General features: G+C 30.8%; 1 protein-coding gene across 8 annotated transcripts in view; it reads right to left on the reverse strand.

The window, feature by feature from the left end:
• The window catches only part of LOC120899091 (homeotic protein antennapedia), a 92,057-nt gene that overhangs the window by 74,994 nt on the left and 3,081 nt on the right, over positions 1-13,982 (reverse strand). The window lies entirely within an intron of this gene.

Genomic DNA, 13,982 nt, shown 5'->3' on the forward strand with positions numbered 1-13,982 from the left:
ATCATATTACATACTGTATGCTACATGAATAATCTTTTGTAATTATTTGTTTTAATTTTTATATATATATATATATATATATATATATATATATATTTTCTATGTATTTAAAAAAAAATTCAGGGGCTTAACAATTGTTTATTTTGCTTCCACATAGCGAACTTTTGCAGGGAACATTTTAATTCTACTAATTTCTGCAACAACTTTACTATTTAGTACTATTTATTATATTTTTTTAAATTTTGTTTTATCCATGCATACACGTAAATAGTTGCAAAATAAATATTTATATCAATAGCAATTATTTATTAGCACATAACGTCCTTCCTGTTTTTGCTGTAAGAATATGACGTTACAAAATTCAAAAACGTTTATAATTTCAAATAGGTTTATGTATCAGTCATCCAGATGAAAGGTTAGCACATTGCATACAACTAGGCTGATAGTAGTGGAATAAAATCAAGACTGTTCGTAACATTGCATACATTTAAGTAAAGATTTAACACTAGGTGGCGCTGTAATATATGAAATGTGATACAGATGACACTAGCATTGAACAATTGTAAAAAATCCTTTGAATAAAATTCACGGCATTTTAAAATTTAATCCTTCGAAGAAGGTAGTACTAAAAAAAGAAGAATATTATTCCGACACACTGGAACAGTAACAATCCAATAATAAAGCATTGAGCAATCAAACATTGAGCGCAATCACAGCGCAACTGAGATTGCATTCTTGAATTTGACAACCGTTTTGATATGTGCAGTTACGCTAAATTTGTACATAACATTTTTGATAAAAAATTAAACGGTACTTAAAAAAGAAAAAAATGCAATAATTAAAAGTACTATGTAATTGTATACATGATCCAACAAGTTGTTTGTCAATTTTTTTGGGATTAAATTGTACCTTAAGGCTGCGCTTCCATTTGCCGAAAACGATTTTGACAGTTTTTAACAAAACTGGCAGCACAAACATTATTTGCATAATAATAAAAGTAATAATAATAATAATAATAATAATAATAATAATAATAATAATAATAATATTAATAATAATAATAATAATAATAATAATAATAATAATAATAATAAAAATAAAAATAAAAATAAAAAAAAATAAAAATAAAAATAATAATAATAATAATAATAATAATAATAATTATATAATAATAATAATAATATATATTATTAATTAATATTTAATAATAATATTAATAATAATAATAATAATAATAATAATAATAATAATAATAATAATAATAATAATAATAATAATAATAATAATAATAATAATAATAATAATAATAATAATAATAATAATAATAATAATAATAATAATAATAATAATAATAACAATAATAATAATAATAATAATAATAATAACAATAATAATAATAATAATAATAATAATAATAATAATAATAATAATAATAATAATAATAATAATAAAAATAATAGTAATAATAATAATAATAATAATAATAACAATAATAATAATAATAATAATAATAATTATTATTATTATTCTTAAAAATAATAATAATAATAATAATAATAATATTAAGAATACTTAAAAATAATAATAATGATGATGATAAATAATAAAAATAATAATAAACTTTTCAAACATGTATGCAACAAAATTTTAACAAGTTTTTGTTTCAGTATAGTCGAAGTAGATCTTCTATATTTATTTCAATCATTTAAATCCTGCAATTTAAAATTTTACATCATAGGGAAAATTATTTGGAGAACTTAATCAGCTATTAAATAGCAAAAAAAAAAAATAAAATAAAAATGTTGACTTGAACTTTGAACAGTTTTGAGATATGTTACTTTTACTTCGTCCATTAGTCCTTCAGTTGTTTTGCAAGCCTTCCATTGTAAATGTGAGTTGACACTGCAATACAATATTTATGCTGTGCCTGACTATTATACAATAACTTCAGTCGTAATGATAGCATCTATTGCCATTATCATTACTATTTGCAATTTGGTATCTGATGAAATGCATTGTTTTGGATAAAAAAACAGACAATTGTTCGAATACATTGAATATTGAATGCAATCTTTTGATTGTAAAGCATTTTATGCTTTTGTTAGTCGGATCAAGTCAAGCCGGATAATAATCTTATGGCCTTATTATTGGTTAGTTACTGAGCTGTAGATACTGATCTGATACTGATGGTGTGAAATTTTAAACAAGTATAAAATATTGTGTATTGCAAGCGATCTTATTGATAGACTTGATAATACGAAATGCAAATCATAACTGTTTTGAGTAACAGTCTCGGTCAACAGTTCAACAGTACAACAGTCAACTCGCACAATTTAACAACTGCCCGTCATAACCTTCCTTCGGAAAATAAATAAGTGAATGGTTGTCAAGCTTATTAATGATACATGCAGCCCTTGGCAAATCAGGGCTGTTGCAACAAATAGAAAATAGGGCGGTCTATAAGAAGAAGAGCTGTGTTTTACTGTTCGATAAAATCAATCTAATCATCTAAGTAAGAGGATGAGCATAAGAAACACTGCAGCACTGGAAAATGAGCTGTTATTGTACATTAATGATAAAAAATAATCTCAATCACATGTGATCTCGTTCTGTTAGGTTAGTCGGTGTAAGTTATTTGGTAGGAATCAATAAGCGGTATTAAGGATCTTCGAATAAGATCAGACAAGATCCCGCGGTGTATTCGTTTGAAAAATTCGATTGTTTTTCTTTTGGCGTTGCCTTACCCAAAATCGATTCTGTGGCACCTCTGCTGTGATTCAGCGATGTACCAATTCTGTGAAAACTCGCATTGCTTTTGTGTTGTCGTTTGCAACGTATACATGTGTCATTTTTTATATCATCCCTTGGCCGTTCAATCCATTTTACTTTTTCTGTGACCAACGGCTTTCGACTATTAAGGAAGTGATTTGGTTTGTTCTTTCTTTCAAAGATCAGCTATGAACATTCATAGTGCTTTATTCAAACACCTAAGTCTTTTCATTTTTTTTTAAATTTGAGCCTATATCTGAGTTTGTAAGTTTGCGATACGCATAACGTGCCTACACATTGACCTTGCACCGATTGATCAAATAGTAAACGCTATATGCTGCTTTTAGCGATCTGATGCAGGAAAAAAAACAATATTTGTACAGAATTTTACTTGTAAAAATCGCTCAATTGCATTTTTATTACTAAGAGTTATCTTGACCGTCAACCGGCAACAATAACATAATATAAAGTAACGTGATACATTTATGTCCAACATCCTCTTACTGGATCAAATTATATGACGTCACTGTATATCACGTTCTTGTTACAGATTAACGGTAAAGATCGTTACGCTTGGAATAATAAACTAAGCTATTTTTGATTTATTATTAATAATTGTGATAATAATGCTCAATTTCAAATTTTTAAATTTCTGCTGAAAATGTACATATCTATTAATTGTAATAATGAACCGAATTTGAAAATGTTTATAGTAAATATTCGTGATTTGTAATAATATTTTTGCTTCATTGAATAAAACACATTTTTATTGGTACTGATTATCACCGCCTACCTAAACTGTACGTCGTTTTTTGGGATTTGCAAAAATCCGGAAGAGATAGATAGAAACATTGAATGTATGAATTGTGCAAAATATTATTTCACATCTTTTTATGTATTTTGTTTTAAAAAGATTAAGGCATATTATTATATGACTTCATTGCCATAGTCATTAAAAATTAATTTAGGATCGAGCCAGAATTATAAAGACACTTTGAAAAAAGTGTTTTGTACTTACTAATGCATTTAAAAATCTTCCAAAAATAGAAATAACATATTATAGAAAGGTTTCACAGAAAAACATTTATGCATTTATAAAATATTTTTGTAACTTGTTTTTAAGGTTATATGAGTTTTGTTAGAATTATGTCATGTAATACAGGGGTTTCAAAGCCAGTTTTGATTGCAAACATTGTTTTTAATGCTAATCCACTCTGATATTTCATTTTTTTTAAATAATTTTTAATTTCTTCAATATGTTTTTCAACACTTCATCTGTTAACGGGTGATGAGATCTGGCTTTAAAATCCGGTGAAAAAACGATGGCAGTTTTATATTACAGGGTTTTTCTAATCACTTTCGTTGTATTATTTTTAACCCTGTGATATTTTTTTAACTCCTATAACATAATTTGCAACACTTCAACTCTTAAAGAGTAATGGGATTCGGCTTCAGAACCTCTTTAACATAGAGATAGACCCATAAGTTATTGAGAGTCATGCTGAAGAAATTAAAAATTATTATGATGAAAATGAAATATCATAGTCATATAGAATAACTTCTCGCACGCAGTGAATAACAACATTTGCATTCAAAAGTGACTTGAACCCCTGTATAGATTTTCCATAAAACTCACGACGACCTCGATAAATTTTATTATAGCAGACTAGGTATAATTCCATATTATTCTAATATGTTGAATTTGCGACTAACACGACCTAGAATAATTAAAATTCTTTATTTAAAAAATGCTAATTGTATTTATTTATTCGTTCATTTATTTATTTATTTAATTATCTATTTCCTTATGATGATTTTGCAGTGAACAACGAGATATTTGCAATTCTTAAATATAAAACCTTAGATTAGTCAGACCGACATTGATTCATAATGCCTTTATTTAATGGACAGTTAAAGACTTGACTACGCTATTTGATGTTTTTCATAAAAAGATTATAAAATATTTTCTTCTTGATGGTTGCGCTGGTTTTATTCGAATAAAATTGATTTACTACCACGTAGTCAAATATACAATTTTATAAAAACGTTTATCTGTTTATCGATACGTGAGTGTCTATTGCAATCTTTCTAAGATAATAAATACCTTCACAAAAATTATCGACAACATCGTCTCTTTAGTACCAGACCAGACCAGAATCTGAATCACTGAAATGACTTTCAATAATTCAGCTCACTTATTAAGAATCAGTAAAAACTTAATCATTTATCATTTTGGTTACGTAATAAACCATAATGCAATAAGACATAGCAAACAAACAAGCAGCTAGCTACAAGAGCTATTTTTAATGTAAAATCGTGGTGTTAATTATAATGGCCACCAAAGCCGTTCGTTCTCCATTTTGTTTCATACAACTTTTTCAAATTTAACCAACAGATTCTCGTCTGCGCTCATCTGGGTACAAATGAAATGATGAATCTGTTTCACTGTTCGACAGTATGCGTGAAATTTTCTTTTGGAATGGCGGTGGAAATGTTCAAGGAAGCCATAATGCTCATTCATTCGCCATTACTAACACCACAACATGTCTAACTATTTCTAATGAACGATAAAGGTGTGTATGTGCGTTCGGAAAGAGAAAATACATACTGTTGTACGTATAAGGATTAAATATGTAGATCATCATCGATATTTTATAGCCCGAAAGTTAGAACACTCGAAAGATACAGCTGAGCACAAAGGAATTAAAATTGAAATTTTGTTCGATATATTTTCTAAAGCTTAACGTAACATGGAATGAATTTTACCTATATTAATAATTTACTATGCCTTGATATATCTTTTGTAGTTCTTTCATTCTTTCAACTCTTTAACAAGTATGTATTGAATTTATGAAATCATTGTCCTGTTTAATTTAATTAGATGGATAGAACGTAATATATTGATATTTGACAGTTTTTCACAAAATATCTTATGTACATTCCTGGCCTTACTCTCATCTGTAGATAAAGATAAAGAAAGCGGTAAACGATCGAGCTCATCTAAATTAAATTTATTTTGAGTTGAATTTTTAATATTTAGCTGGTGGAAATCAACGTCATTGTTCATGTGCTTTTTCCTCATTGCCTATTGCTTTTTATACCCATTTTCAAACACATTACGAAAATGAGTATGCATTGCTTTAAAAGCAATTATTTGGGCTTCTTACTTTTATGATTTGATGGATCAGTGCATTGGCGAACGTCAAATCATCAAATTTGTAGTTTGTGGATTGGTCGCCAAAAACAGCAAGACACACGTTATTTACTCAATACCATTTTCTCTATTTCATGTACATATTAATACTAGTAAGCACTGTTCATCTAAGCATCTGCCTTTACCGGGAAGACATGCTTGTACATGGGGAAATATACAAACTGTGTAACTCAGTACTTTCCTGTTGGTTCAGCAACACAAATGCATCTAGTTGCCAATGATGATAAATAGAATATAAGAAGGCTTGTGCGCTAGATCGGCACATAAATAAATTTTTCTGACATCAGGTATGCATTATATGTCAGTTGATTGTGGATACATGTAATTTTATGAGATTGTAATCTTTACACACTTAAAATTTTCTTTAAAAAATCAGACAATCTATCCTCATAAAACTTAACAATGATTTCCCTTACGTTATTGTTAACAGGATAGCAATTACAAAACCTGTTCGAGTGAAAAAAAATTTATTTGTTTAATAAAAGCATACAAACACTTTGTTTTTATGTGTAAAATGATTCAATCTCCATTACAAAATTAATTAGACACTTTAACCCACATTAATGCATTTCAAGCTTTTCGAAGCGGTCTCGTAGTACAGTCGTCAACTCGTACGACTTAACAACATGCCCGTCATGGGTTCAATCCCCAAATAGACCGCGCCACCATACGTAGGACTGACTATCCTGCTATGGGGGGAATCAATTAGTCACTGAAAGCCAAGCCCACAAGTGGGTACAGGCAGGCCTTGACCGACATCGGTTGTTGAGCCAAAAGAAGAAGAAGAAGAATGCATTCTAAAAAAAATATTTTGTCAAACATTTTTATTTGATTTCGTTTTTTTAACGAACCAACAACAACAAAAAGTTTTGATTTTCGAAAGAAACTAATGCATATTGCACGCACTAAGCTAGGTGCAAAGTTATCGAACCTCAGGCAAACGTGGATGGCATTGTAAAGAAAAGCTAGCTATGGTAACATTTACTATTCTAGCTATTTTTTATGTTGGTTGAAATAAATTAAAATCATGTAACTTTATTCAAAACCACAAGTCATACTAGGTTTGACCAGGCCTCAGGATTTTAGCCTACATTTTTATTCTTCTACTTGGCGTAACGTGCTACGCGGGCATGTCGGCCTACACAGGCTTTCGGGACTTATTCAGTACCACGCAGCCGGGTAATTACTACAGGGGAACGGTTCATTCCAGACTTGTATCAATGATGGACATGTTAAAAAGTCGAGCGAGTTGATGACTGTACCACGGGACCGCTTCGAAAAGCTTGAAAAACAAATTAGATAAAATTACAAAGGCGGATTCACCACAGGCTCGATCAGAGTAACTCATGTATTTTTTAAATTTTATAGCTAAAACATGAATATATAGAATACAATAGAAAACTCACATTACTTAACAACAAAACCATTTTGAGTTCAAATCATGTATGGACTATGTACCCCAAAGCAATGAATAACTATTCTTTTGTGGGTAAATCAATAAAAAACGAATAGTCAAAGCCATTTGTGGTTTTTAAGGTTTTGACCGAAAATGATTGTTGCACCAACGATAAAAATTAATTATTTTTAGTGAAAAAAAGATTATCAAAGCTATGAGTCTGATTTTTCATGCATGAAAATTATAATTAATGAAGGAAATTTAAAAAAAATGGAAATCAAATCTATTTTTAGACACACGTTTCTTACTATCGTGATGAAATAGACGATCCAGCTAAGTGATACTCTGAGAGTCTGTATAGGCTGGTGTGATTTAGTAGGTCGTATGCCAATAAGAAAAAGAAGGCGTATGTTGGTGAAGTCAGTTACTTTGGAGAAGTAAAAAACCGGGATGTCATAAAAACCGGCATTATAAAAGTAATCACTAAATAATGCAACAATGTAGGATCCAATCCAAGATTGTAAAAATAAATTTGAAAACTTTTTTTATCATGTCTATTTGGTGAAATTAAAAATCAAAATTCATAAACCTTGTGCACGCTCTAATTTTAATACTACGGGTATTAAAACTTGCATTGTACATTGTAAAACATGCGCTTCCAGTAGTGGACAAGGATATACATAGAAATATTAGATTTAATTTGCTTCTGTTATCAATGTTTAAAGCGCAGATGTCAGCAAAGTAGATCTGTCTGTTCAATAAATAGATATAAATATAATTTACATGTACAGCTCCAATAAAAGCAATAGAAAGTCAAGATCAGCAAATCAAGTAAAAACATTTCTACTAAATCTAAATCTACTATGAACACCGGTGAACAGTAGCCATAGATTATACTGTGACTGGCACGACACGGATGTATGTATGATGTATTAATTCAACAACAAGAATAGGAAACTGATACAACACCTTTCTTACATAGTAAATTTCCGCCGCCAAGTGTTTCATCCAGGTTTTATTGGTGGCTTATTACTTTCCGCTACTGATGCTCCTGATTAACTCTCGTCCATTATGCTGTATGTTCCCTCTCATTCTCTTCGTCCACCTGATCCTCTGTCAATTGAAACACGTCATACTCTTTATACTTTCAATGAACCTCTTCTATCCTGTTTCAGGTTGTCTAACCACTTTTACTATACCTTTAATTTCCACTCCTTTCTTAATTCTTTCCGTAACCGTCTTCTTTCTTCTATTTTTCTATAATTCTTCTTCTTAGTTTTCTTTTAATTATTTTTCTTTAGGTTTTTGGTAGTCTCTTCGCTCTACCTGTGTTTTTTTCTTTTATTTTTTGCTAGGTCTGGACTAGTTTAGTTATTGTTAGTTTTTCATGAATGATTTTGTTCGTTTGCTAGTTATAAATTAGTTGTTAATCTGCGTTATTTAGCCTTGATGGCGGATATTAAATTTAATAATAGTATAGTATAGTTTATTATGGAAATAATGAAATAAAAAGAACTCAAAATTTCTGTAAAATCTGAACGATCGAAGATTAAATATTGCATTTTACACTGGTGGTTGCCAAAGACCTAGTTCAGGGGCCTCCAAACTGTTCAGCTCGCGGGCCGCATTGCTTCAAAAATAGCTATGTTAAGGGCCATTTGACACTACCTTTAACTGATGGGTGAACGTTTAAATCTCATTTTTATAACAAAAAAACTAACAATACTTGTACAGTTTGGTATTACTAAAGGTTGATTTTTGTCTAAGAAAAGTAAAAAAATACAATTTTATATGAAAAAGTCATAATCATTACGTATATTAACTCTGGCAAAGTCATCGTGGGCCGCATTATAAGCTCTTGAGGGCCGTAGTTTGGAGACCCCTGACCTAGTTCACCAAACTTTCTGGGGTCGCATACTTAAGTAATTTCCTAAAGTGAAATCTTCCATTGAACCCCTTTCTGGTTTTAGTCAACAGGCTGTATTTTCAGTCTGTCTGCTGTTTGCATTGTAAAGGAGTTTTCGAGCAGCTATAAAAGTCGGTATAATGATAATGATGACAAGTTGTATGTATTTAGAAGGCTGATTTTTATTGCTTCTGTTTCTGAATGAAGATTTTAATAATGTTTCGTGTATTCGTCAACCTACCAGAAAGCCTGTTTGAGCAAAAACTTTCACCAGTTGTGTAAAAAAATGATGTTGAAATTTGGTTATAAAACACGCTACGAGACTACCTTTGATACATACACCTTGATTTAAGATTACACCATCTGATTTCTTTAATGCGCATTGTGGTAAATAAAACTACTCAACTGACATTTGTTCTAAATGTGTAACCATAATTTGCTCAAATAGTTCTCGAAATACCAAAAAGTGTGAAATTGTTCTTAATAAATCGTAAAGAAAATGTTAAATTTTCGTTTGTGTGCGTATTACCTTCTTTTATTGAATTGAGATAACGTCCACTTCCTTTCAGATTAATTTGCTTTAATATTTGACAAAAAAGAAGGCCCACTTCGTGCGGTGTTATTTTGTGAAGCTTAGGGTTCTTTTTTTTCATATAAAACTATTATACTTCCAGTGATAAGGATTGGAAACGATATTTACTAAAGGACAGAGAAGAAAGCAAAGGAAAAGCAACATCACAGTCGATTTTAAACGACTTGTTCTAAAAATCGCTCAAACTGGTGCAGTTTAAGGGATATTTAAGGCACCAGTTCAATGAAAATAGCTCGAAAGCCCGATTTTCGATCTCACAATTGTCATTTGAGTACAACCTTATTTTTCCATTTTGTCGAGCATGTACTCGAATATAATTCTAGCTTTGAGGCTGAAATAATCTAGACTCCAAATCGCAGGCTAGTTTTGTGAGTAGATTTTTATGGAGTGTTTACAAGATTTCAGACTCCAACAGTCAAACTACATATAAAAAAGCTTAATCATGAAGGGCCCCATTGTTCTTCCGTGTAAGTTTTAGCTACCTACTCCAGAGCTTTGAATAACACCTTAGGTTTTATATTCTACAGTTAATGAAAACCAATTTCATACTCCTAAAATAATCATCAGTGCGAATTGCCGTCTTAAATGATGCGATTTTTTTATTCGTTTAATAGGAAACAAAAATTAATACATAATATAAAAATGTTTGAACATTATTGAAATTTTAACATTTTCAGTCAATGTTCATCTCAGCCTTTATGATGTACAACTATCCCATATCAAACGTCCGTCTTTCCCGAAAGTACAAATAATGCATAAAAACACTTTTTTTTGTAATTAATGGCAAACACATGAAGTTTGATAGAAACTAAAACCAAAAGTTTAGTCCATTTTCACGATCACTGTATTTATATATCTCAAGAAGTTTATTTTTATCCTTAACGTGTATGTTGCCTCCAGCAACAAAGCTCTTTCTTTTGCGTATTAAAGGTTGAATCTTCAGTTTTCTAAATCAATTTAAACTGAATTTTAAAAAAAAACTTGATCTGTTTGCTTCAAACTTTTATTATATTTCTAACATTGCATATGTATCATAATCAATAACCAGGCGCTGTGGAATTTATATCGGTGAACGTACCATATAGATTACATATATGGTCCGAGATTGATTTATTACTTGTTTTATGTAGCAGTACGATTATTCTTGATTGCTATGCAACGACGGGAAAACCTCAACAATTCTTTACACATTTTCTTCGTTCTGTTTGTTGTGCGGACGAACATTTTCGTCAACTTCTATTCCTACCAAAGTTTCAAACTGTGCTTTTATGTTTAGTGTCCTAGTCAATTTTGAAATGTATCTTTGTATCAGGTACTCAATATTCCAGTTTTAGTTTTTCAATTATCAAAGAAAATCAACTAAGCTTCGTCACGAGGAGTGAATAGTACAATTTGTCTTCTTATAAATTGTTTCGGTAGCTGTTCTATTTTTTGACAGAAGATTTTCTTTAAATGCATGCTTCTATGCTATGAAAAATAGACATGCTATTCTGGTGAATAGATATGCAATCATATTGCTATCTATTAAACAATGATTTTTAATTAACCAACGTAATTTCGTAAACTTGCATCCTATTCGAGTTCCCCTAAAGATAACGTTATGAACACATACACAATTTTTAAAGATATACTAATTTTGCATTAATATCGCATGTGAGTTGTATTGTAGGAAAATAAAAGTACACAAAAAAATCACATTATAAAAAAACTGTAGAAGAATGTAGCAACATATTTTTAAATAACATACAAAAATGATCTCAACATTCGATTCGAATTTAGAAGGGAAAAAAACAAATTAAACAAATCATAATATTATACATAACAAATCATACATATATTCATTTTCATCAGTCTTAGGCAGGGAAGGACAAGACCGAATTCAGTTGCTGATTAAATTAGTAACAACCCACAAATAACGCACCGTAGAACCTTTATATATAACAATATATAAAGTAAACTTTTGATAAACGCTGTGTACTAAAATTACTATTTAAATAAAAAATAACATTACTGCTTATTATTTTAGCAGTCATTTAACAACATGACTCTTAACAAAACGTTTGAATCCATTTTTTTGCCAAATAGGCACTCACTGAACATTTGAATTTACTAGCAAAAATTTCAATCCATCCATTCGGCAAAGATAGTGGGCAAATGCAACCATTGTGCATCACAAGTAACGTGCCGTATGCAAGAAAGAATTGAGTAGGAGACTGAAAATTTGCATTATTATTATCACAATAAATCACTTCATTGCCTCGACGTGTCTCTTTTTTCAGTTCAGTTTGCAGCGCAGTCTGGCGACACGAACACGCACATACTACACCGAACACAAACGCCTGTAGTGAAACCGGCATCCAGCTGGTCCAGAAAAAAGTCATCATGGACAATCGGCCAATAAACGAACACCAAAAGAAAATCGATATAAACATAAAAGTGCAGGACGTGAATACGTCATCCATGGGAACCGAGTTTGCAGCTCAGGGATGTTCTTAAGTACTTAAACGACAGCGGTTGCGGAATTCACCGGAGTAGGTAGGCTATTCCGCGTTACTCCAAACGCAGCCTATGAGGGAGTGGTGGTTGCAGGTGGTTCATCTCTTTTTATATCTAGATTGCTATCGATGTTCGAACGCTTGTAAAGCAGCTCATCGGCACTGACATAGCTAACGCATGCTTTGTTTGACATAATATCGCACACTTCGTGGTATGATGTTACAACTCACGAAAGGAGCTAAAAGTATGCCAAAAAAAACTTGTTCGATCCTAACTGCTTCATCACAAGCATCGACCAATCCATCCTCAACTATCGTAGTGACATATTTAGAACGGGCTTGTAATTGCTACCCTTTTAGCTCGTTTGGTTGGAGCTCGTTACACACTCGAATGACCGATAGTAATCCTTTCGATGTTTTGGATATTTCGAAAGAACGAAAACAATAGCGTGACCTTTTATCAAGAATCAAGTATGACACCTTCATAACTAATTCATGCAATTGACTTCTATAGCATAGTGATCCACCATACAGATTGATTGTGTAAATTTCAATACATTTCATGCATATCATTTGTATCTGTTTTCATGTATACACATGGGTACTGTGTTATTATTCTTAACAGAAGAAGCTTCAAAGAAGATAGTTGTTAATGCATGTTGATGGTTCATGGTATCAAAAATAATGTATATGCTAAAAAATATGTTTGATAACTTTGAAGATAACATTGCTATGAGTTATACAGGATACAATTTAATGAAATTTGTACATTGAACAGAGAGTATTGTCTTTTTTTCTGTTCTGAAAGAACGGCTTCGGCCGTATTGCTTAGTTATTGTCTTTTTTATGTAATATACAAAATTAGGTGGCAATTGAGTTCATACAAATAGCTATGATAATGTTTATTGATGATGGATTGGAGCTACTTGCTATATCGTTCTTGTTTCGTTGTACATACTTGAAATGTTGTTGTTTGCAAAAACTATAAAAACGCCAATGAAAAATCCAATGGAATATTCGTGTTACACAAAAGATAAATAACCATTTAATAACTTATTCATGATACCGACAATTCAAGTTTGCTGTGGCATTAGAAGTTATTGTAAGAGTGTCATGATTGTGATTGATAACAGTAATTCTGACGAAAAAGGTAATGATGAAAGCCATGCAAATGTTTGATTGCTACAAAATTCATTTAACGGATTTTGATTTCGACTTTATACATTCTATTAAATACAGTTTGCATTCACCGACGTCTACTACTAGTAGACGGTAGTCTACTGTCTGAATAATGAAGTATTATGTATGGTAAATTTAGTTTTGATAATGGCTAGATAAACTAAGCTTACTGTCTAAAATAACTCCTAAGTCCCGAACCTGAGAAAAACGTGGAACGCTGTCTTCATTGATTTTGTAGTTATAAATAATAGGATGGAGTTTTGATGTTGAATTGTCTTCTTTACTCTTACTTTATTTTTTCTTACTTAATAATGTACAACTTAGTACGCAGCCATTTTTTGACATAATGTGCAAAACTTTCACTAATATACAAGTTTTTACAGCTTATCAAGTACCACGCAGCCAGAGCTTGAACCCACGAAGGACATGCT

This window comes from Anopheles arabiensis, chromosome 2 (genome assembly GCF_016920715.1).
Source record: "Anopheles arabiensis isolate DONGOLA chromosome 2, AaraD3, whole genome shotgun sequence".
NCBI lineage: Eukaryota > Metazoa > Arthropoda > Insecta > Diptera > Culicidae > Anopheles > Anopheles arabiensis.